We start from the raw sequence: 25,245 nt of genomic DNA on the forward strand, positions 1-25,245 counted from the left end.
TGCACCTACCTGATGCATCAGAAGGTGCGAGGCCCTTGCTAAATTCTGTGCACAGACTTTGAGATCTATGCTTTAGACTGTATCTAAACCTGCTCCAACATGGACTGACATTCTGGCCTACTTTCAGCCGATGCGACTTGTCTGTCGCTGAACAGTCGCTTTTTATGTATTCAGCACCTATGTATAATGTTGTAAAAATGCTCTAGAAGCTAAAGTCGCAGAAATGTCACACATATTTGGCCTGCAACTTTCTGTGCGACAAATTCAGACAGGAAAAATCAGTATAAATCCTTAGAAAATTATCCCCCAGTGTCTCCATCTGCTGGCGGTATTGAATAAGCATTGCTGCACTGATGGGGTATGCATTAGACGAAAAAAAAGAAGAAAAAGAAGAATAATACGCCCAGAAAAGAGGCGAAAAGGAGAAAAACGTAAAAAAACGTGAAAAAAAAGTAAGAGGAAGAGAAGGGAAAAAAAGGTGGAAATGGGTTTAAAAGTGATTTCGGCGGAGAAATATATATATATATATATATATATATATATATATATATATATATACGCGCACACACACACATATATATAAACGTATTCTCCGTTGAGATATTGCAGCCGCTGCTGTGTCCAGGCCCAGGAGCCTTAGCACTGTGCTGTGATGTCACTCAATACCACTGACATCACTAGGTGTAAACAACATCTCTCCTTTGCTGTGTATGTGACTATGGAGCTGTTTGGTGATGTCGTCTATTATGGCCTTCATAGAAGCAACAGGAGATTGTTGCATCCATCTAGAACCCTCAGAACTACAGTGCTATGATGTCACTCACTTCCACAGGCCTTGCAGAGTGTAAACAACAACAACCCAGCTTTGTCGTGTATGTAACCATAGGGATTGTGATGTCACCTAGAACCTTCACAGCAGCGACAGCTTTATGAGGAGCATCAGCACTGCTCTGCCTGAGCAGAACCATCACCGCCATAGGTTGTCAAATAACCCGGATTTAACCCACACAGGTAAGTCCAATGGGGTGCAGGCATGTCCTCTATGCTTACAGCTTCCCGTGGGTGTTGGTTTGATACCGTTTGGGGACAGCCAAGGAGGCATCTGCAGGCAACAAAGGTAGGTGTGTGCTTGTGTGTGTGTTTCCTATGCAGATCCTAAGCCCAGTGTCACATGCAAGTAGGAGGAGTAAGAAGGGTTCCTGGCAAATCCGGGTTATGGATTGCATTTAAAAAGGCCCCGTGGGAGTGCAATGGGCCCCTGTCTTGCTGCTTAGCAATAATGGTATGGGTTTAGGTTCTGCTGTGTGTACTGGTGGTTGACTGCCCCCCAGCCCAGAGTGTGCATGGAAAATTGTCTGGCAGCCTCCCTGACAGCAAGCAGTGATAGTGCCCATGAAGGGGACCTTGTTGGGCCCGCCCCTTTCACGGTTATCGCTTCTCGGCCTTTTGGCTAAGATCAAGTGTAGTATCTGTTCTTATCAGTTTAATATCTGATACGTCCCCTATCTGGGGACCATATATTAAATGGATTTTTGAGAACGGGGGCCGATTTCGAAGCTTGCTTCCGTCGCCCTATGCATTGACCCGATATGGCAGTATCTTCGGGTACAGTGCACCACCCCCTTACAGGGTTAAAAAGAAAGATTCCTACTTTCATTGCTACCTGCTTGCTGGCTAGCCAGCTAGCCAGCCCTGTGGGCCTTGCTGCTGCTGCTGCTGCTGCTGCAGCCAAAAAACAAAAGGTGGTGCTGCTGCTGCTTCTGCTGCTTCTGCTTGTGTCTGGCCGCTGTTGGAGCGTCCAGGCACAGGACTTCTGCTGCTGCTGACTAAATGGCCTCCTTAATTGGATCATTTGAGTAGCCAGCACACCTGTGCAGGTAGGGCATGACATGATAGGCAGCTGCCTTGATAGCGGGTGGGTGCTGAATGTTCCTAATTGACAAAATAAGATTAATGCTTATGAAGAAATATAAAATCTCATCCCTTCCCCAATATCGCGCCACACCCCTACCCCTTAATTCCCTGGTTGAACTTGATGGACATATGTCTTTTTTCGACCGTACTAACTATGTAACTATGTAACATAACATGGGGGGGTCTCCTGGCTGTTCACACAGGTGTGTCATTGCTGTACATTGACCATGCATTGCTTCTGTGGTATTGCAAAGGCAAAGACAAATGCTTCCAGCCATCCATTGCACTAATGGATTGGTCATCAGCTGGCTGTCTATGTCCCGCATCAATATAGACCAAAGTACAGAGGGTTAGGCTATGCTATAGTGCACCTACCTGATGCATCAGAAGGTGCGAGGCCCTTGCTAAATTCTGTGCACAGACTTTGAGATCTATGCTTTAGACTGTATCTAAACCTGCTCCAACATGGACTGACATTCTGGCCTACTTTAAGCCGATGCGACTTGTCTGTCGCTGAACAGTCGCTTTTTATGTATTCAGCACCTATGTATAATGTTGTAAAAATGCTCTAGAAGCTAAAGTCGCAGAAATGTCACACATATTTGGCCTGCAACTTTCTGTGCGACAAATTCAGACAGGAAAAATCAGTATAAATCCTTAGAAAATTATCCCCCAGTGTCTCCATCTGCTGGCGGTATTGAATAAGCATTGCTGCACTGATGGGGTATGCATTAGACGAAAAAAAAGAAGAAAAAGAAGAATAATACGCCCAGAAAAGAGGCGAAAAGGAGAAAAACGTAAAAAAACGTGAAAAAAAGTAAGAGGAAGAGAAGGGAAAAAAAGGTGGAAATGGGTTTAAAAGTGATTTCGGCGGAGAAATATATATATATATATATATATATATATATATATATATATATATATATACGCGCACACACACACATATATATAAACGTATTCTCCGTTGAGATATTGCAGCCGCTGCTGTGTCCAGGCCCAGGAGCCTTAGCACTGTGCTGTGATGTCACTCAATACCACTGACATCACTAGGTGTAAACAACATCTCTCCTTTGCTGTGTATGTGACTATGGAGCTGTTTGGTGATGTCGTCTATTATGGCCTTCATAGAAGCAACAGGAGATTGTTGCATCCATCTAGAACCCTCAGAACTACAGTGCTATGATGTCACTCACTTCCACAGGCCTTGCAGAGTGTAAACAACAACAACCCAGCTTTGTCGTGTATGTAACCATAGGGATTGTGATGTCACCTAGAACCTTCACAGCAGCGACAGCTTTATGAGGAGCATCAGCACTGCTCTGCCTGAGCAGAACCATCACCGCCATAGGTTGTCAAATAACCCGGATTTAACCCACACAGGTAAGTCCAATGGGGTGCAGGCATGTCCTCTATGCTTACAGCTTCCCGTGGGTGTTGGTTTGATACCGTTTGGGGACAGCCAAGGAGGCATCTGCAGGCAACAAAGGTAGGTGTGTGCTTGTGTGTGTGTTTCCTATGCAGATCCTAAGCCCAGTGTCACATGCAAGTAGGAGGAGTAAGAAGGGTTCCTGGCAAATCCGGGTTATGGATTGCATTTAAAAAGGCCCCGTGGGAGTGCAATGGGCCCCTGTCTTGCTGCTTAGCAATAATGGTATGGGTTTAGGTTCTGCTGTGTGTACTGGTGGTTGACTGCCCCCCAGCCCAGAGTGTGCATGGAAAATTGTCTGGCAGCCTCCCTGACAGCAAGCAGTGATAGTGCCCATGAAGGGGACCTTGTTGGGCCCGCCCCTTTCACGGTTATCGCTTCTCGGCCTTTTGGCTAAGATCAAGTGTAGTATCTGTTCTTATCAGTTTAATATCTGATACGTCCCCTATCTGGGGACCATATATTAAATGGATTTTTGAGAACGGGGGCCGATTTCGAAGCTTGCTTCCGTCGCCCTATGCATTGACCCGATATGGCAGTATCTTCGGGTACAGTGCACCACCCCCTTACAGGGTTAAAAAGAAAGATTCCTACTTTCATTGCTACCTGCTTGCTGGCTAGCCAGCTAGCCAGCCCTGTGGGCCTTGCTGCTGCTGCTGCTGCTGCTGCAGCCAAAAAACAAAAGGTGGTGCTGCTGCTGCTTCTGCTGCTTCTGCTTGTGTCTGGCCGCTGTTGGAGCGTCCAGGCACAGGACTTCTGCTGCTGCTGACTAAATGGCCTCCTTAATTGGATCATTTGAGTAGCCAGCACACCTGTGCAGGTAGGGCATGACATGATAGGCAGCTGCCTTGATAGCGGGTGGGTGCTGAATGTTCCTAATTGACAAAATAAGATTAATGCTTATGAAGAAATATAAAATCTCATCCCTTCCCCAATATCGCGCCACACCCCTACCCCTTAATTCCCTGGTTGAACTTGATGGACATATGTCTTTTTTCGACCGTACTAACTATGTAACTATGTAACATAACATGGGGGGGTCTCCTGGCTGTTCACACAGGTGTGTCATTGCTGTACATTGACCATGCATTGCTTCTGTGGTATTGCAAAGGCAAAGACAAATGCTTCCAGCCATCCATTGCACTAATGGATTGGTCATCAGCTGGCTGTCTATGTCCCGCATCAATATAGACCAAAGTACAGAGGGTTAGGCTATGCTATAGTGCACCTACCTGATGCATCAGAAGGTGCGAGGCCCTTGCTAAATTCTGTGCACAGACTTTGAGATCTATGCTTTAGACTGTATCTAAACCTGCTCCAACATGGACTGACATTCTGGCCTACTTTCAGCCGATGCGACTTGTCTGTCGCTGAACAGTCGCTTTTTATGTATTCAGCACCTATGTATAATGTTGTAAAAATGCTCTAGAAGCTAAAGTCGCAGAAATGTCACACATATTTGGCCTGCAACTTTCTGTGCGACAAATTCAGACAGGAAAAATCAGTATAAATCCTTAGAAAATTATCCCCCAGTGTCTCCATCTGCTGGCGGTATTGAATAAGCATTGCTGCACTGATGGGGTATGCATTAGACGAAAAAAAAGAAGAAAAAGAAGAATAATACGCCCAGAAAAGAGGCGAAAAGGAGAAAAACGTAAAAAAACGTGAAAAAAAAGTAAGAGGAAGAGAAGGGAAAAAAAGGTGGAAATGGGTTTAAAAGTGATTTCGGCGGAGAAATATATATATATATATATATATATATATATATATATACGCGCACACACACACATATATATAAACGTATTCTCCGTTGAGATATTGCAGCCGCTGCTGTGTCCAGGCCCAGGAGCCTTAGCACTGTGCTGTGATGTCACTCAATACCACTGACATCACTAGGTGTAAACAACATCTCTCCTTTGCTGTGTATGTGACTATGGAGCTGTTTGGTGATGTCGTCTATTATGGCCTTCATAGAAGCAACAGGAGATTGTTGCATCCATCTAGAACCCTCAGAACTACAGTGCTATGATGTCACTCACTTCCACAGGCCTTGCAGAGTGTAAACAACAACAACCCAGCTTTGTCGTGTATGTAACCATAGGGATTGTGATGTCACCTAGAACCTTCACAGCAGCGACAGCTTTATGAGGAGCATCAGCACTGCTCTGCCTGAGCAGAACCATCACCGCCATAGGTTGTCAAATAACCCGGATTTAACCCACACAGGTAAGTCCAATGGGGTGCAGGCATGTCCTCTATGCTTACAGCTTCCCGTGGGTGTTGGTTTGATACCGTTTGGGGACAGCCAAGGAGGCATCTGCAGGCAACAAAGGTAGGTGTGTGCTTGTGTGTGTGTTTCCTATGCAGATCCTAAGCCCAGTGTCACATGCAAGTAGGAGGAGTAAGAAGGGTTCCTGGCAAATCCGGGTTATGGATTGCATTTAAAAAGGCCCCGTGGGAGTGCAATGGGCCCCTGTCTTGCTGCTTAGCAATAATGGTATGGGTTTAGGTTCTGCTGTGTGTACTGGTGGTTGACTGCCCCCCAGCCCAGAGTGTGCATGGAAAATTGTCTGGCAGCCTCCCTGACAGCAAGCAGTGATAGTGCCCATGAAGGGGACCTTGTTGGGCCCGCCCCTTTCACGGTTATCGCTTCTCGGCCTTTTGGCTAAGATCAAGTGTAGTATCTGTTCTTATCAGTTTAATATCTGATACGTCCCCTATCTGGGGACCATATATTAAATGGATTTTTGAGAACGGGGGCCGATTTCGAAGCTTGCTTCCGTCGCCCTATGCATTGACCCGATATGGCAGTATCTTCGGGTACAGTGCACCACCCCCTTACAGGGTTAAAAAGAAAGATTCCTACTTTCATTGCTACCTGCTTGCTGGCTAGCCAGCTAGCCAGCCCTGTGGGCCTTGCTGCTGCTGCTGCTGCTGCTGCTGCAGCCAAAAAACAAAAGGTGGTGCTGCTGCTGCTTCTGCTGCTTCTGCTTGTGTCTGGCCGCTGTTGGAGCGTCCAGGCACAGGACTTCTGCTGCTGCTGACTAAATGGCCTCCTTAATTGGATCATTTGAGTAGCCAGCACACCTGTGCAGGTAGGGCATGACATGATAGGCAGCTGCCTTGATAGCGGGTGGGTGCTGAATGTTCCTAATTGACAAAATAAGATTAATGCTTATGAAGAAATATAAAATCTCATCCCTTCCCCAATATCGCGCCACACCCCTACCCCTTAATTCCCTGGTTGAACTTGATGGACATATGTCTTTTTTCGACCGTACTAACTATGTAACTATGTAACATAACATGGGGGGGTCTCCTGGCTGTTCACACAGGTGTGTCATTGCTGTACATTGACCATGCATTGCTTCTGTGGTATTGCAAAGGCAAAGACAAATGCTTCCAGCCATCCATTGCACTAATGGATTGGTCATCAGCTGGCTGTCTATGTCCCGCATCAATATAGACCAAAGTACAGAGGGTTAGGCTATGCTATAGTGCACCTACCTGATGCATCAGAAGGTGCGAGGCCCTTGCTAAATTCTGTGCACAGACTTTGAGATCTATGCTTTAGACTGTATCTAAACCTGCTCCAACATGGACTGACATTCTGGCCTACTTTAAGCCGATGCGACTTGTCTGTCGCTGAACAGTCGCTTTTTATGTATTCAGCACCTATGTATAATGTTGTAAAAATGCTCTAGAAGCTAAAGTCGCAGAAATGTCACACATATTTGGCCTGCAACTTTCTGTGCGACAAATTCAGACAGGAAAAATCAGTATAAATCCTTAGAAAATTATCCCCCAGTGTCTCCATCTGCTGGCGGTATTGAATAAGCATTGCTGCACTGATGGGGTATGCATTAGACGAAAAAAAAGAAGAAAAAGAAGAATAATACGCCCAGAAAAGAGGCGAAAAGGAGAAAAACGTAAAAAAACGTGAAAAAAAAGTAAGAGGAAGAGAAGGGAAAAAAAGGTGGAAATGGGTTTAAAAGTGATTTCGGCGGAGAAATATATATATATATATATATATATATATATATATATATATATATACGCGCACACACACACATATATATAAACGTATTCTCCGTTGAGATATTGCAGCCGCTGCTGTGTCCAGGCCCAGGAGCCTTAGCACTGTGCTGTGATGTCACTCAATACCACTGACATCACTAGGTGTAAACAACATCTCTCCTTTGCTGTGTATGTGACTATGGAGCTGTTTGGTGATGTCGTCTATTATGGCCTTCATAGAAGCAACAGGAGATTGTTGCATCCATCTAGAACCCTCAGAACTACAGTGCTATGATGTCACTCACTTCCACAGGCCTTGCAGAGTGTAAACAACAACAACCCAGCTTTGTCGTGTATGTAACCATAGGGATTGTGATGTCACCTAGAACCTTCACAGCAGCGACAGCTTTATGAGGAGCATCAGCACTGCTCTGCCTGAGCAGAACCATCACCGCCATAGGTTGTCAAATAACCCGGATTTAACCCACACAGGTAAGTCCAATGGGGTGCAGGCATGTCCTCTATGCTTACAGCTTCCCGTGGGTGTTGGTTTGATACCGTTTGGGGACAGCCAAGGAGGCATCTGCAGGCAACAAAGGTAGGTGTGTGCTTGTGTGTGTGTTTCCTATGCAGATCCTAAGCCCAGTGTCACATGCAAGTAGGAGGAGTAAGAAGGGTTCCTGGCAAATCCGGGTTATGGATTGCATTTAAAAAGGCCCCGTGGGAGTGCAATGGGCCCCTGTCTTGCTGCTTAGCAATAATGGTATGGGTTTAGGTTCTGCTGTGTGTACTGGTGGTTGACTGCCCCCCAGCCCAGAGTGTGCATGGAAAATTGTCTGGCAGCCTCCCTGACAGCAAGCAGTGATAGTGCCCATGAAGGGGACCTTGTTGGGCCCGCCCCTTTCACGGTTATCGCTTCTCGGCCTTTTGGCTAAGATCAAGTGTAGTATCTGTTCTTATCAGTTTAATATCTGATACGTCCCCTATCTGGGGACCATATATTAAATGGATTTTTGAGAACGGGGGCCGATTTCGAAGCTTGCTTCCGTCGCCCTATGCATTGACCCGATATGGCAGTATCTTCGGGTACAGTGCACCACCCCCTTACAGGGTTAAAAAGAAAGATTCCTACTTTCATTGCTACCTGCTTGCTGGCTAGCCAGCTAGCCAGCCCTGTGGGCCTTGCTGCTGCTGCTGCTGCTGCTGCAGCCAAAAAACAAAAGGTGGTGCTGCTGCTGCTTCTGCTGCTTCTGCTTGTGTCTGGCCGCTGTTGGAGCGTCCAGGCACAGGACTTCTGCTGCTGCTGACTAAATGGCCTCCTTAATTGGATCATTTGAGTAGCCAGCACACCTGTGCAGGTAGGGCATGACATGATAGGCAGCTGCCTTGATAGCGGGTGGGTGCTGAATGTTCCTAATTGACAAAATAAGATTAATGCTTATGAAGAAATATAAAATCTCATCCCTTCCCCAATATCGCGCCACACCCCTACCCCTTAATTCCCTGGTTGAACTTGATGGACATATGTCTTTTTTCGACCGTACTAACTATGTAACTATGTAACATAACATGGGGGGGTCTCCTGGCTGTTCACACAGGTGTGTCATTGCTGTACATTGACCATGCATTGCTTCTGTGGTATTGCAAAGGCAAAGACAAATGCTTCCAGCCATCCATTGCACTAATGGATTGGTCATCAGCTGGCTGTCTATGTCCCGCATCAATATAGACCAAAGTACAGAGGGTTAGGCTATGCTATAGTGCACCTACCTGATGCATCAGAAGGTGCGAGGCCCTTGCTAAATTCTGTGCACAGACTTTGAGATCTATGCTTTAGACTGTATCTAAACCTGCTCCAACATGGACTGACATTCTGGCCTACTTTCAGCCGATGCGACTTGTCTGTCGCTGAACAGTCGCTTTTTATGTATTCAGCACCTATGTATAATGTTGTAAAAATGCTCTCTAGAAGCTAAAGTCGCAGAAATGTCACACATATTTGGCCTGCAACTTTCTGTGCGACAAATTCAGACAGGAAAAATCAGTATAAATCCTTAGAAAATTATCCCCCAGTGTCTCCATCTGCTGGCGGTATTGAATAAGCATTGCTGCACTGATGGGGTATGCATTAGACGAAAAAAAAGAAGAAAAAGAAGAATAATACGCCCAGAAAAGAGGCGAAAAGGAGAAAAACGTAAAAAAACGTGAAAAAAAAGTAAGAGGAAGAGAAGGGAAAAAAAGGTGGAAATGGGTTTAAAAGTGATTTCGGCGGAGAAATATATATATATATATATATATATATATATATATATATATACGCGCACACACACACATATATATAAACGTATTCTCCGTTGAGATATTGCAGCCGCTGCTGTGTCCAGGCCCAGGAGCCTTAGCACTGTGCTGTGATGTCACTCAATACCACTGACATCACTAGGTGTAAACAACATCTCTCCTTTGCTGTGTATGTGACTATGGAGCTGTTTGGTGATGTCGTCTATTATGGCCTTCATAGAAGCAACAGGAGATTGTTGCATCCATCTAGAACCCTCAGAACTACAGTGCTATGATGTCACTCACTTCCACAGGCCTTGCAGAGTGTAAACAACAACAACCCAGCTTTGTCGTGTATGTAACCATAGGGATTGTGATGTCACCTAGAACCTTCACAGCAGCGACAGCTTTATGAGGAGCATCAGCACTGCTCTGCCTGAGCAGAACCATCACCGCCATAGGTTGTCAAATAACCCGGATTTAACCCACACAGGTAAGTCCAATGGGGTGCAGGCATGTCCTCTATGCTTACAGCTTCCCGTGGGTGTTGGTTTGATACCGTTTGGGGACAGCCAAGGAGGCATCTGCAGGCAACAAAGGTAGGTGTGTGCTTGTGTGTGTGTTTCCTATGCAGATCCTAAGCCCAGTGTCACATGCAAGTAGGAGGAGTAAGAAGGGTTCCTGGCAAATCCGGGTTATGGATTGCATTTAAAAAGGCCCCGTGGGAGTGCAATGGGCCCCTGTCTTGCTGCTTAGCAATAATGGTATGGGTTTAGGTTCTGCTGTGTGTACTGGTGGTTGACTGCCCCCCAGCCCAGAGTGTGCATGGAAAATTGTCTGGCAGCCTCCCTGACAGCAAGCAGTGATAGTGCCCATGAAGGGGACCTTGTTGGGCCCGCCCCTTTCACGGTTATCGCTTCTCGGCCTTTTGGCTAAGATCAAGTGTAGTATCTGTTCTTATCAGTTTAATATCTGATACGTCCCCTATCTGGGGACCATATATTAAATGGATTTTTGAGAACGGGGGCCGATTTCGAAGCTTGCTTCCGTCGCCCTATGCATTGACCCGATATGGCAGTATCTTCGGGTACAGTGCACCACCCCCTTACAGGGTTAAAAAGAAAGATTCCTACTTTCATTGCTACCTGCTTGCTGGCTAGCCAGCTAGCCAGCCCTGTGGGCCTTGCTGCTGCTGCTGCTGCTGCTGCAGCCAAAAAACAAAAGGTGGTGCTGCTGCTGCTTCTGCTGCTTCTGCTTGTGTCTGGCCGCTGTTGGAGCGTCCAGGCACAGGACTTCTGCTGCTGCTGACTAAATGGCCTCCTTAATTGGATCATTTGAGTAGCCAGCACACCTGTGCAGGTAGGGCATGACATGATAGGCAGCTGCCTTGATAGCGGGTGGGTGCTGAATGTTCCTAATTGACAAAATAAGATTAATGCTTATGAAGAAATATAAAATCTCATCCCTTCCCCAATATCGCGCCACACCCCTACCCCTTAATTCCCTGGTTGAACTTGATGGACATATGTCTTTTTTCGACCGTACTAACTATGTAACTATGTAACATAACATGGGGGGGTCTCCTGGCTGTTCACACAGGTGTGTCATTGCTGTACATTGACCATGCATTGCTTCTGTGGTATTGCAAAGGCAAAGACAAATGCTTCCAGCCATCCATTGCACTAATGGATTGGTCATCAGCTGGCTGTCTATGTCCCGCATCAATATAGACCAAAGTACAGAGGGTTAGGCTATGCTATAGTGCACCTACCTGATGCATCAGAAGGTGCGAGGCCCTTGCTAAATTCTGTGCACAGACTTTGAGATCTATGCTTTAGACTGTATCTAAACCTGCTCCAACATGGACTGACATTCTGGCCTACTTTCAGCCGATGCGACTTGTCTGTCGCTGTTTTATGTATTCAGCACCTATGTATAATGTTGTAAAAATGCTCTAGAAGCTAAAGTCGCAGAAATGTCACACATATTTGGCCTGCAACTTTCTGTGCGACAAATTCAGACAGGAAAAATCAGTATAAATCCTTAGAAAATTATCCCCCAGTGTCTCCATCTGCTGGCGGTATTGAATAAGCATTGCTGCACTGATGGGGTATGCATTAGACGAAAAAAAAGAAGAAAAAGAAGAATAATACGCCCAGAAAAGAGGCGAAAAGGAGAAAAACGTAAAAAAACGTGAAAAAAAAGTAAGAGGAAGAGAAGGGAAAAAAAGGTGGAAATGGGTTTAAAAGTGATTTCGGCGGAGAATATATATATATATATATATATATATATATATATATATATATATATATACGCGCACACACACACATATATATAAACGTATTCTCCGTTGAGATATTGCAGCCGCTGCTGTGTCCAGGCCCAGGAGCCTTAGCACTGTGCTGTGATGTCACTCAATACCACTGACATCACTAGGTGTAAACAACATCTCTCCTTTGCTGTGTATGTGACTATGGAGCTGTTTGGTGATGTCGTCTATTATGGCCTTCATAGAAGCAACAGGAGATTGTTGCATCCATCTAGAACCCTCAGAACTACAGTGCTATGATGTCACTCACTTCCACAGGCCTTGCAGAGTGTAAACAACAACAACCCAGCTTTGTCGTGTATGTAACCATAGGGATTGTGATGTCACCTAGAACCTTCACAGCAGCGACAGCTTTATGAGGAGCATCAGCACTGCTCTGCCTGAGCAGAACCATCACCGCCATAGGTTGTCAAATAACCCGGATTTAACCCACACAGGTAAGTCCAATGGGGTGCAGGCATGTCCTCTATGCTTACAGCTTCCCGTGGGTGTTGGTTTGATACCGTTTGGGGACAGCCAAGGAGGCATCTGCAGGCAACAAAGGTAGGTGTGTGCTTGTGTGTGTGTTTCCTATGCAGATCCTAAGCCCAGTGTCACATGCAAGTAGGAGGAGTAAGAAGGGTTCCTGGCAAATCCGGGTTATGGATTGCATTTAAAAAGGCCCCGTGGGAGTGCAATGGGCCCCTGTCTTGCTGCTTAGCAATAATGGTATGGGTTTAGGTTCTGCTGTGTGTACTGGTGGTTGACTGCCCCCCAGCCCAGAGTGTGCATGGAAAATTGTCTGGCAGCCTCCCTGACAGCAAGCAGTGATAGTGCCCATGAAGGGGACCTTGTTGGGCCCGCCCCTTTCACGGTTATCGCTTCTCGGCCTTTCTAAGATCAAGTGTAGTATCTGTTCTTATCAGTTTAATATCTGATACGTCCCCTATCTGGGGACCATATATTAAATGGATTTTTGAGAACGGGGGCCGATTTCGAAGCTTGCTTCCGTCGCCCTATGCATTGACCCGATATGGCAGTATCTTCGGGTACAGTGCACCACCCCCTTACAGGGTTAAAAAGAAAGATTCCTACTTTCATTGCTACCTGCTTGCTGGCTAGCCAGCTAGCCAGCCCTGTGGGCCTTGCTGCTGCTGCTGCTGCTGCTGCTGCTGCAGCCAAAAAACAAAAGGTGGTGTGCTGCTGCTGCTTCTGCTGCTTCTGCTTGTGTCTGGCCGCTGTTGGAGCGTCCAGGCACAGGACTTCTGCTGCTGCTGACTAAATGGCCTCCTTAATTGGATCATTTGAGTAGCCAGCACACCTGTGCAGGTAGGGCATGACATGATAGGCAGCTGCCTTGATAGCGGGTGGGTGCTGAATGTTCCTAATTGACAAAATAAGATTAATGCTTATGAAGAAATATAAAATCTCATCCCTTCCCCAATATCGCGCCACACCCCTACCCCTTAATTCCCTGGTTGAACTTGATGGACATATGTCTTTTTTCGACCGTACTAACTATGTAACTATGTAACATAACATGGGGGGGTCTCCTGGCTGTTCACACAGGTGTGTCATTGCTGTACATTGACCATGCATTGCTTCTGTGGTATTGCAAAGGCAAAGACAAATGCTTCCAGCCATCCATTGCACTAATGGATTGGTCATCAGCTGGCTGTCTATGTCCCGCATCAATATAGACCAAAGTACAGAGGGTTAGGCTATGCTATAGTGCACCTACCTGATGCATCAGAAGGTGCGAGGCCCTTGCTAAATTCTGTGCACAGACTTTGAGATCTATGCTTTAGACTGTATCTAAACCTGCTCCAACATGGACTGACATTCTGGCCTACTTTCAGCCGATGCGACTTGTCTGTCGCTGAACAGTCGCTTTTTATGTATTCAGCACCTATGTATAATGTTGTAAAAATGCTCTAGAAGCTAAAGTCGCAGAAATGTCACACATATTTGGCCTGCAACTTTCTGTGCGACAAATTCAGACAGGAAAAATCAGTATAAATCCTTAGAAAATTATCCCCCAGTGTCTCCATCTGCTGGCGGTATTGAATAAGCATTGCTGCACTGATGGGGTATGCATTAGACGAAAAAAAAGAAGAAAAAGAAGAATAATACGCCCAGAAAAGAGGCGAAAAGGAGAAAAACGTAAAAAAACGTGAAAAAAAAGTAAGAGGAAGAGAAGGGAAAAAAAGGTGGAAATGGGTTTAAAAGTGATTTCGGCGGAGAAATATATATATATATATATATATATATATATATATATATATATATACGCGCACACACACACATATATATAAACGTATTCTCCGTTGAGATATTGCAGCCGCTGCTGTGTCCAGGCCCAGGAGCCTTAGCACTGTGCTGTGATGTCACTCAATACCACTGACATCACTAGGTGTAAACAACATCTCTCCTTTGCTGTGTATGTGACTATGGAGCTGTTTGGTGATGTCGTCTATTATGGCCTTCATAGAAGCAACAGGAGATTGTTGCATCCATCTAGAACCCTCAGAACTACAGTGCTATGATGTCACTCACTTCCACAGGCCTTGCAGAGTGTAAACAACAACAACCCAGCTTTGTCGTGTATGTAACCATAGGGATTGTGATGTCACCTAGAACCTTCACAGCAGCGACAGCTTTATGAGGAGCATCAGCACTGCTCTGCCTGAGCAGAACCATCACCGCCATAGGTTGTCAAATAACCCGGATTTAACCCACACAGGTAAGTCCAATGGGGTGCAGGCATGTCCTCTATGCTTACAGCTTCCCGTGGGTGTTGGTTTGATACCGTTTGGGGACAGCCAAGGAGGCATCTGCAGGCAACAAAGGTAGGTGTGTGCTTGTGTGTGTGTTTCCTATGCAGATCCTCCTAAGCCCAGTGTCACATGCAAGTAGGAGGAGTAAGAAGGGTTCCTGGCAAATCCGGGTTATGGATTGCATTTAAAAAGGCCCCGTGGGAGTGCAATGGGCCCCTGTCTTGCTGCTTAGCAATAATGGTATGGGTTTAGGTTCTGCTGTGTGTACTGGTGGTTGACTGCCCCCCAGCCCAGAGTGTGCATGGAAAATTGTCTGGCAGCCTCCCTGACAGCAAGCAGTGATAGTGCCCATGAAGGGGACCTTGTTGGGCCCGCCCCTTTCACGGTTATCGCTTCTCGGCCTTTTGGCTAAGATCAAGTGTAGTATCTGTTCTTATCAGTTTAATATCTGATACGTCCCCTATCTGGGGACCATATATTAAATGGATTTTTGAGAACGGGGGCCGATTTCGAAGCTTGCTTCCGTCGCCCTATGCATTGACCCGATATGGCAGTATCTTCGGGTACAGTGCACCACCCCCTTACAGGGTTAAAAAGAAAGATTCCTACTTTCATTGCTACCTGCTTGCTGGCTAGCCAGCTAGCCAGCCCTGTGGGCCTTGCTGCTGCTGCTGCTGCTGCTGCAGCCAAAAAACAAAAGGTGGTGCTGCTGCTGCTTCTGCTGCTTCTGCTTGTGTCTGGCCGCTGTTGGAGCGTCCAGGCACAGGACTTCTGCTGCTGCTGACTAAATGGCCTCCTTAATTGGATCATTTGAGTAGCCAGCACACCTGTGCAGGTAGGGCATGACATGATAGGCAGCTGCCTTGATAGCGGGTGGGTGCTGAATGTTCCTAATTGACAAAATAAGATTAATGCTTATGAAGAAATATAAAATCTCATCCCTTCCCCAATATCGCGCCACACCCCTACCCCTTAATTCCCTGGTTGAACTTGATGGACATATGTCTTTTTTCGACCGTACTAACTATGTAACTATGTAACATAACATGGGGGGGTCTCCTGGCTGTTCACACAGGTGTGTCATTGCTGTACATTGACCATGCATTGCTTCTGTGGTATTGCAAAGGCAAAGACAAATGCTTCCAGCCATCCATTGCACTAATGGATTGGTCATCAGCTGGCTGTCTATGTCCCGCATCAATATAGACCAAAGTACAGAGGGTTAGGCTATGCTATAGTGCACCTACCTGATGCATCAGAAGGTGCGAGGCCCTTGCTAAATTCTGTGCACAGACTTTGAGATCTATGCTTTAGACTGTATCTAAACCTGCTCCAACATGGACTGACATTCTGGCCTACTTTCAGCCGATGCGACTTGTCTGTCGCTGAACAGTCGCTTTTTATGTATTCAGCACCTATGTATAATGTTGTAAAAATGCTCTAGAAGCTAAAGTCGCAGAAATGTCACACATATTTGGCCTGCAACTTTCTGTGCGACAAATTCAGACAGGAAAAATCAGTATAAATCCTTAGAAAATTATCCCCCAGTGTCTCCATCTGCTGGCGGTATTGAATAAGCATTGCTGCACTGATGGGGTATGCATTAGACGAAAAAAAAGAAGAAAAAGAAGAATAATACGCCCAGAAAAGAGGCGAAAAGGAGAAAAACGTAAAAAAACGTGAAAAAAAAGTAAGAGGAAGAGAAGGGAAAAAAAGGTGGAAATGGGTTTAAAAGTGATTTCGGTGGAGAAATATATATATATATATATATATATATATATATATATATATATATACGCGCACACACACACATATATATAAACGTATTCTCCGTTGAGATATTGCAGCCGCTGCTGTGTCCAGGCCCAGGAGCCTTAGCACTGTGCTGTGATGTCACTCAATACCACTGACATCACTAGGTGTAAACAACATCTCTCCTTTGCTGTGTATGTGACTATGGAGCTGTTTGGTGATGTCGTCTATTATGGCCTTCATAGAAGCAACAGGAGATTGTTGCATCCATCTAGAACCCTCAGAACTACAGTGCTATGATGTCACTCACTTCCACAGGCCTTGCAGAGTGTAAACAACAACAACCCAGCTTTGTCGTGTATGTAACCATAGGGATTGTGATGTCACCTAGAACCTTCACAGCAGCGACAGCTTTATGAGGAGCATCAGCACTGCTCTGCCTGAGCAGAACCATCACCGCCATAGGTTGTCAAATAACCCGGATTTAACCCACACAGGTAAGTCCAATGGGGTGCAGGCATGTCCTCTATGCTTACAGCTTCCCGTGGGTGTTGGTTTGATACCGTTTGGGGACAGCCAAGGAGGCATCTGCAGGCAACAAAGGTAGGTGTGTGCTTGTGTGTGTGTTTCCTATGCAGATCCTAAGCCCAGTGTCACATGCAAGTAGGAGGAGTAAGAAGGGTTCCTGGCAAATCCGGGTTATGGATTGCATTTAAAAAGGCCCCGTGGGAGTGCAATGGGCCCCTGTCTTGCTGCTTAGCAATAATGGTATGGGTTTAGGTTCTGCTGTGTGTACTGGTGGTTGACTGCCCCCCAGCCCAGAGTGTGCATGGAAAATTGTCTGGCAGCCTCCCTGACAGCAAGCAGTGATAGTGCCCATGAAGGGGACCTTGTTGGGCCCGCCCCTTTCACGGTTATCGCTTCTCGGCCTTTTGGCTAAGATCAAGTGTAGTATCTGTTCTTATCAGTTTAATATCTGATACGTCCCCTATCTGGGGACCATATATTAAATGGATTTTTGAGAACGGGGGCCGATTTCGAAGCTTGCTTCCGTCGCCCTATGCATTGACCCGATATGGCAGTATCTTCGGGTACAGTGCACCACCCCCTTACAGGGTTAAAAAGAAAGATTCCTACTTTCATTGCTACCTGCTTGCTGGCTAGCCAGCTAGCCAGCCCTGTGGGCCTTGCTGCTGCTGCTGCTGCTGCTGCAGCCAAAAAACAAAAGGTGGTGCTGCTGCTGCTTCTGCTGCTTCTGCTTGTGTCTGGCCGCTGTTGGAGCGTCCAGGCACAGGACTTCTGCTGCTGCTGACTAAATGGCCTCCTTAATTGGATCATTTGAGTAGCCAGCACACCTGTGCAGGTAGGGCATGACATGATAGGCAGCTGCCTTGATAGCGGGTGGGTGCTGAATGTTCCTAATTGACAAAATAAGATTAATGCTTATGAAGAAATATAAAATCTCATCCCTTCCCCAATATCGCGCCACACCCCTACCCCTTAATTCCCTGGTTGAACTTGATGGACATATGTCTTTTTTCGACCGTACTAACTATGTAACTATGTAACATAACATGGGGGGGTCTCCTGGCTGTTCACACAGGTGTGTCATTGCTGTACATTGACCATGCATTGCTTCTGTGGTATTGCAAAGGCAAAGACAAATGCTTCCAGCCATCCATTGCACTAATGGATTGGTCATCAGCTGGCTGTCTATGTCCCGCATCAATATAGACCAAAGTACAGAGGGTTAGGCTATGCTATAGTGCACCTACCTGATGCATCAGAAGGTGCGAGGCCCTTGCTAAATTCTGTGCACAGACTTTGAGATCTATGCTTTAGACTGTATCTAAACCTGCTCCAACATGGACTGACATTCTGGCCTACTTTCAGCCGATGCGACTTGTCTGTCGCTGAACAGTCGCTTTTTATGTATTCAGCACCTATGTATAATGTTGTAAAAATGCTCTAGAAGCTAAAGTCGCAGAAATGTCACACATATTTGGCCTGCAACTTTCTGTGCGACAAATTCAGACAGGAAAAATCAGTATAAATCCTTAGAAAATTATCCCCCAGTGTCTCCATCTGCTGGCGGTATTGAATAAGCATTGCTGCACTGATGGGGTATGCATTAGACGAAAAAAAAGAAGAAAAAGAAGAATAATACGCCCAGAAAAGAGGCGAAAAGGAGAAAAACGTAAAAAAACGTGAAAAAAAAGTAAGAGGAAGAGAAGGGAAAAAAAGGTGGAAATGGGTTTAAAAGTGATTTCGGCGGAGAAATATATATATATATATATATATATATATATATATATATATATATATACGCGCACACACACACATATATATAAACGTATTCTCCGTTGAGATATTGCAGCCGCTGCTGTGTCCAGGCCCAGGAGCCTTAGCACTGTGCTGTGATGTCACTCAATACCACTGACATCACTAGGTGTAAACAACATCTCTCCTTTGCTGTGTATGTGACTATGGAGCTGTTTGGTGATGTCGTCTATTATGGCCTTCATAGAAGCAACAGGAGATTGTTGCATCCATCTAGAACCCTCAGAACTACAGTGCTATGATGTCACTCACTTCCACAGGCCTTGCAGAGTGTAAACAACAACAACCCAGCTTTGTCGTGTATGTAACCATAGGGATTGTGATGTCACCTAGAACCTTCACAGCAGCGACAGCTTTATGAGGAGCATCAGCACTGCTCTGCCTGAGCAGAACCATCACCGCCATAGGTTGTCAAATAACCCGGATTTAACCCACACAGGTAAGTCCAATGGGGTGCAGGCATGTCCTCTATGCTTACAGCTTCCCGTGGGTGTTGGTTTGATACCGTTTGGGGACAGCCAAGGAGGCATCTGCAGGCAACAAAGGTAGGTGTGTGCTTGTGTGTGTGTTTCCTATGCAGATCCTAAGCCCAGTGTCACATGCAAGTAGGAGGAGTAAGAAGGGTTCCTGGCAAATCCGGGTTATGGATTGCATTTAAAAAGGCCCCGTGGGAGTGCAATGGGCCCCTGTCTTGCTGCTTAGCAATAATGGTATGGGTTTAGGTTCTGCTGTGTGTACTGGTGGTTGACTGCCCCCCAGCCCAGAGTGTGCATGGAAAATTGTCTGGCAGCCTCCCTGACAGCAAGCAGTGATAGTGCCCATGAAGGGGACCTTGTTGGGCCCGCCCCTTTCACGGTTATCGCTTCTCGGCCTTTTGGCTAAGATCAAGTGTAGTATCTGTTCTTATCAGTTTAATATCTGATACGTCCCCTATCTGGGGACCATATATTAAATGGATTTTTGAGAACGGGGGCCGATTTCGAAGCTTGCTTCCGTCGCCCTATGCATTGACCCGATATGGCAGTATCTTCGGGTACAGTGCACCACCCCCTTACAGGGTTAAAAAGAAAGATTCCTACTTTCATTGCTACCTGCTTGCTGGCTAGCCAGCTAGCCAGCCCTGTGGGCCTTGCTGCTGCTGCTGCTGCTGCTGCAGCCAAAAAACAAAAGGTGGTGCTGCTGCTGCTTCTGCTGCTTCTGCTTGTGTCTGGCCGCTGTTGGAGCGTCCAGGCACAGGACTTCTGCTGCTGCTGACTAAATGGCCTCCTTAATTGGATCATTTGAGTAGCCAGCACACCTGTGCAGGTAGGGCATGACATGATAGGCAGCTGCCTTGATAGCGGGTGGGTGCTGAATGTTCCTAATTGACAAAATAAGATTAATGCTTATGAAGAAATATAAAATCTCATCCCTTCCCCAATATCGCGCCACACCCCTACCCCTTAATTCCCTGGTTGAACTTGATGGACATATGTCTTTTTTCGACCGTACTAACTATGTAACTATGTAACATAACATGGGGGGGTCTCCTGGCTGTTCACACAGGTGTGTCATTGCTGTACATTGACCATGCATTGCTTCTGTGGTATTGCAAAGGCAAAGACAAATGCTTCCAGCCATCCATTGCACTAATGGATTGGTCATCAGCTGGCTGTCTATGTCCCGCATCAATATAGACCAAAGTACAGAGGGTTAGGCTATGCTATAGTGCACCTACCTGATGCATCAGAAGGTGCGAGGCCCTTGCTAAATTCTGTGCACAGACTTTGAGATCTATGCTTTAGACTGTATCTAAACCTGCTCCAACATGGACTGACATTCTGGCCTACTTTCAGCCGATGCGACTTGTCTGTCGCTGAACAGTCGCTTTTTATGTATTCAGCACCTATGTATAATGTTGTAAAAATGCTCTAGAAGCTAAAGTCGCAGAAATGTCACACATATTTGGCCTGCAACTTTCTGTGCGACAAATTCAGACAGGAAAAATCAGTATAAATCCTTAGAAAATTATCCCCCAGTGTCTCCATCTGCTGGCGGTATTGAATAAGCATTGCTGCACTGATGGGGTATGCATTAGACGAAAAAAAAGAAGAAAAAGAAGAATAATACGCCCAGAAAAGAGGCGAAAAGGAGAAAAACGTAAAAAAACGTGAAAAAAAAGTAAGAGGAAGAGAAGGGAAAAAAAGGTGGAAATGGGTTTAAAAGTGATTTCGGCGGAGAAATATATATATATATATATATATATATATATATATATATATATATACGCGCACACACACACATATATATAAACGTATTCTCCGTTGAGATATTGCAGCCGCTGCTGTGTCCAGGCCCAGGAGCCTTAGCACTGTGCTGTGATGTCACTCAATACCACTGACATCACTAGGTGTAAACAACATCTCTCCTTTGCTGTGTATGTGACTATGGAGCTGTTTGGTGATGTCGTCTATTATGGCCTTCATAGAAGCAACAGGAGATTGTTGCATCCATCTAGAACCCTCAGAACTACAGTGCTATGATGTCACTCACTTCCACAGGCCTTGCAGAGTGTAAACAACAACAACCCAGCTTTGTCGTGTATGTAACCATAGGGATTGTGATGTCACCTAGAACCTTCACAGCAGCGACAGCTTTATGAGGAGCATCAGCACTGCTCTGCCTGAGCAGAACCATCACCGCCATAGGTTGTCAAATAACCCGGATTTAACCCACACAGGTAAGTCCAATGGGGTGCAGGCATGTCCTCTATGCTTACAGCTTCCCGTGGGTGTTGGTTTGATACCGTTTGGGGACAGCCAAGGAGGCATCTGCAGGCAACAAAGGTAGGTGTGTGCTTGTGTGTGTGTTTCCTATGCAGATCCTAAGCCCAGTGTCACATGCAAGTAGGAGGAGTAAGAAGGGTTCCTGGCAAATCCGGGTTATGGATTGCATTTAAAAAGGCCCCGTGGGAGTGCAATGGGCCCCTGTCTTGCTGCTTAGCAATAATGGTATGGGTTTAGGTTCTGCTGTGTGTACTGGTGGTTGACTGCCCCCCAGCCCAGAGTGTGCATGGAAAATTGTCTGGCAGCCTCCCTGACAGCAAGCAGTGATAGTGCCCATGAAGGGGACCTTGTTGGGCCCGCCCCTTTCACGGTTATCGCTTCTCGGCCTTTTGGCTAAGATCAAGTGTAGTATCTGTTCTTATCAGTTTAATATCTGATACGTCCCCTATCTGGGGACCATATATTAAATGGATTTTTGAGAACGGGGGCCGATTTCGAAGCTTGCTTCCGTCGCCCTATGCATTGACCCGATATGGCAGTATCTTCGGGTACAGTGCACCACCCCCTTACAGGGTTAAAAAGAAAGATTCCTACTTTCATTGCTACCTGCTTGCTGGCTAGCCAGCTAGCCAGCCCTGTGGGCCTTGCTGCTGCTGCTGCTGCTGCTGCAGCCAAAAAACAAAAGGTGGTGCTGCTGCTGCTTCTGCTGCTTCTGCTTGTGTCTGGCCGCTGTTGGAGCGTCCAGGCACAGGACTTCTGCTGCTGCTGACTAAATGGCCTCCTTAATTGGATCATTTGAGTAGCCAGCACACCTGTGCAGGTAGGGCATGACATGATAGGCAGCTGCCTTGATAGCGGGTGGGTGCTGAATGTTCCTAATTGACAAAATAAGATTAATGCTTATGAAGAAATATAAAATCTCATCCCTTCCCCAATATCGCGCCACACCCCTACCCCTTAATTCCCTGGTTGAACTTGATGGACATATGTCTTTTTTCGACCGTACTAACTATGTAACTATGTAACATAACATGGGGGGGTCTCCTGGCTGTTCACACAGGTGTGTCATTGCTGTACATTGACCATGCATTGCTTCTGTGGTATTGCAAAGGCAAAGACAAATGCTTCCAGCCATCCATTGCACTAATGGATTGGTCATCAGCTGGCTGTCTATGTCCCGCATCAATATAGACCAAAGTACAGAGGGTTAGGCTATGCTATAGTGCACCTACCTGATGCATCAGAAGGTGCGAGGCCCTTGCTAAATTCTGTGCACAGACTTTGAGATCTATGCTTTAGACTGTATCTAAACCTGCTCCAACATGGACTGACATTCTGGCCTACTTTCAGCCGATGCGACTTGTCTGTCGCTGAACAGTCGCTTTTTATGTATTCAGCACCTATGTATAATGTTGTAAAAATGCTCTAGAAGCTAAAGTCGCAGAAATGTCACACATATTTGGCCTGCAACTTTCTGTGCGACAAATTCAGACAGGAAAAATCAGTATAAATCCTTAGAAAATTATCCCCCAGTGTCTCCATCTGCTGGCGGTATTGAATAAGCATTGCTGCACTGATGGGGTATGCATTAGACGAAAAAAAAGAAGAAAAAGAAGAATAATACGCCCAGAAAAGAGGCGAAAAGGAGAAAAACGTAAAAAAACGTGAAAAAAAAGTAAGAGGAAGAGAAGGGAAAAAAAGGTGGAAATGGGTTTAAAAGTGATTTCGGCGGAGAAATATATATATATATATATATATATATATATATATATATACGCGCACACACACACATATATATAAACGTATTCTCCGTTGAGATATTGCAGCCGCTGCTGTGTCCAGGCCCAGGAGCCTTAGCACTGTGCTGTGATGTCACTCAATACCACTGACATCACTAGGTGTAAACAACATCTCTCCTTTGCTGTGTATGTGACTATGGAGCTGTTTGGTGATGTCGTCTATTATGGCCTTCATAGAAGCAACAGGAGATTGTTGCATCCATCTAGAACCCTCAGAACTACAGTGCTATGATGTCACTCACTTCCACAGGCCTTGCAGAGTGTAAACAACAACAACCCAGCTTTGTCGTGTATGTAACCATAGGGATTGTGATGTCACCTAGAACCTTCACAGCAGCGACAGCTTTATGAGGAGCATCAGCACTGCTCTGCCTGAGCAGAACCATCACCGCCATAGGTTGTCAAATAACCCGGATTTAACCCACACAGGTAAGTCCAATGGGGTGCAGGCATGTCCTCTATGCTTACAGCTTCCCGTGGGTGTTGGTTTGATACCGTTTGGGGACAGCCAAGGAGGCATCTGCAGGCAACAAAGGTAGGTGTGTGCTTGTGTGTGTGTTTCCTATGCAGATCCTAAGCCCAGTGTCACATGCAAGTAGGAGGAGTAAGAAGGGTTCCTGGCAAATCCGGGTTATGGATTGCATTTAAAAAGGCCCCGTGGGAGTGCAATGGGCCCCTGTCTTGCTGCTTAGCAATAATGGTATGGGTTTAGGTTCTGCTGTGTGTACTGGTGGTTGACTGCCCCCCAGCCCAGAGTGTGCATGGAAAATTGTCTGGCAGCCTCCCTGACAGCAAGCAGTGATAGTGCCCATGAAGGGGACCTTGTTGGGCCCGCCCCTTTCACGGTTATCGCTTCTCGGCCTTTTGGCTAAGATCAAGTGTAGTATCTGTTCTTATCAGTTTAATATCTGATACGTCCCCTATCTGGGGACCATATATTAAATGGATTTTTGAGAACGGGGGCCGATTTCGAAGCTTGCTTCCGTCGCCCTATGCATTGACCCGATATGGCAGTATCTTCGGGTACAGTGCACCACCCCCTTACAGGGTTAAAAAGAAAGATTCCTACTTTCATTGCTACCTGCTTGCTGGCTAGCCAGCTAGCCAGCCCTGTGGGCCTTGCTGCTGCTGCTGCTGCTGCTGCAGCCAAAAAACAAAAGGTGGTGCTGCTGCTGCTTCTGCTGCTTCTGCTTGTGTCTGGCCGCTGTTGGAGCGTCCAGGCACAGGACTTCTGCTGCTGCTGACTAAATGGCCTCCTTAATTGGATCATTTGAGTAGCCAGCACACCTGTGCAGGTAGGGCATGACATGATAGGCAGCTGCCTTGATAGCGGGTGGGTGCTGAATGTTCCTAATTGACAAAATAAGATTAATGCTTATGAAGAAATATAAAATCTCATCCCTTCCCCAATATCGCGCCACACCCCTACCCCTTAATTCCCTGGTTGAACTTGATGGACATATGTCTTTTTTCGACCGTACTAACTATGTAACTATGTAACATAACATGGGGGGGTCTCCTGGCTGTTCACACAGGTGTGTCATTGCTGTACATTGACCATGCATTGCTTCTGTGGTATTGCAAAGGCAAAGACAAATGCTTCCAGCCATCCATTGCACTAATGGATTGGTCATCAGCTGGCTGTCTATGTCCCGCATCAATATAGACCAAAGTACAGAGGGTTAGGCTATGCTATAGTGCACCTACCTGATGCATCAGAAGGTGCGAGGCCCTTGCTAAATTCTGTGCACAGACTTTGAGATCTATGCTTTAGACTGTATCTAAACCTGCTCCAACATGGACTGACATTCTGGCCTACTTTCAGCCGATGCGACTTGTCTGTCGCTGAACAGTCGCTTTTTATGTATTC

At 46.1% G+C, this 25,245-nt stretch overlaps 11 non-coding genes across 11 annotated transcripts; all 11 read left to right on the forward strand.

Annotated features, from left to right (window-relative positions):
- The first annotated feature begins 1,430 nt into the window (after nt 1-1,430).
- On the forward strand, nt 1,431-1,621 carry LOC130348434 (U2 spliceosomal RNA). The gene has a single exon (XR_008886111.1). It is a non-coding gene; the product is annotated as a U2 spliceosomal RNA (small nuclear RNA).
- Nucleotides 1,622-3,713: 2,092 nt separating this feature from the next.
- Nucleotides 3,714-3,904, forward strand: LOC130348435 (U2 spliceosomal RNA). Its single transcript, XR_008886112.1, has one exon. It is a non-coding gene; the product is annotated as a U2 spliceosomal RNA (small nuclear RNA).
- Nucleotides 3,905-5,985: 2,081 nt separating this feature from the next.
- Nucleotides 5,986-6,176, forward strand: LOC130348436 (U2 spliceosomal RNA). The gene has a single exon (XR_008886113.1). It is a non-coding gene; the product is annotated as a U2 spliceosomal RNA (small nuclear RNA).
- A 2,092-nt stretch (nt 6,177-8,268) lies between these two features.
- On the forward strand, nt 8,269-8,459 carry LOC130348437 (U2 spliceosomal RNA). Its single transcript, XR_008886114.1, has one exon. It is a non-coding gene; the product is annotated as a U2 spliceosomal RNA (small nuclear RNA).
- A 2,087-nt stretch (nt 8,460-10,546) lies between these two features.
- On the forward strand, nt 10,547-10,737 carry LOC130348439 (U2 spliceosomal RNA). The gene has a single exon (XR_008886115.1). It is a non-coding gene; the product is annotated as a U2 spliceosomal RNA (small nuclear RNA).
- A 2,082-nt stretch (nt 10,738-12,819) lies between these two features.
- Nucleotides 12,820-13,007, forward strand: LOC130348393 (U2 spliceosomal RNA). The gene has a single exon (XR_008886075.1). It is a non-coding gene; the product is annotated as a U2 spliceosomal RNA (small nuclear RNA).
- Nucleotides 13,008-15,107: 2,100 nt separating this feature from the next.
- LOC130348440 (U2 spliceosomal RNA) lies at nt 15,108-15,298 on the forward strand. The gene has a single exon (XR_008886116.1). It is a non-coding gene; the product is annotated as a U2 spliceosomal RNA (small nuclear RNA).
- A 2,089-nt stretch (nt 15,299-17,387) lies between these two features.
- On the forward strand, nt 17,388-17,578 carry LOC130348441 (U2 spliceosomal RNA). Its single transcript, XR_008886117.1, has one exon. It is a non-coding gene; the product is annotated as a U2 spliceosomal RNA (small nuclear RNA).
- Nucleotides 17,579-19,669: 2,091 nt separating this feature from the next.
- LOC130348442 (U2 spliceosomal RNA) lies at nt 19,670-19,860 on the forward strand. The gene has a single exon (XR_008886118.1). It is a non-coding gene; the product is annotated as a U2 spliceosomal RNA (small nuclear RNA).
- Nucleotides 19,861-21,949: 2,089 nt separating this feature from the next.
- LOC130348443 (U2 spliceosomal RNA) lies at nt 21,950-22,140 on the forward strand. Its single transcript, XR_008886119.1, has one exon. It is a non-coding gene; the product is annotated as a U2 spliceosomal RNA (small nuclear RNA).
- Nucleotides 22,141-24,223: 2,083 nt separating this feature from the next.
- Nucleotides 24,224-24,414, forward strand: LOC130348445 (U2 spliceosomal RNA). Its single transcript, XR_008886121.1, has one exon. It is a non-coding gene; the product is annotated as a U2 spliceosomal RNA (small nuclear RNA).
- Nucleotides 24,415-25,245: the final 831 nt, after the last annotated feature.

This window comes from Hyla sarda, unplaced genomic scaffold (genome assembly GCF_029499605.1).
Source record: "Hyla sarda isolate aHylSar1 unplaced genomic scaffold, aHylSar1.hap1 scaffold_882, whole genome shotgun sequence".
Lineage (NCBI taxonomy): Eukaryota > Metazoa > Chordata > Amphibia > Anura > Hylidae > Hyla > Hyla sarda.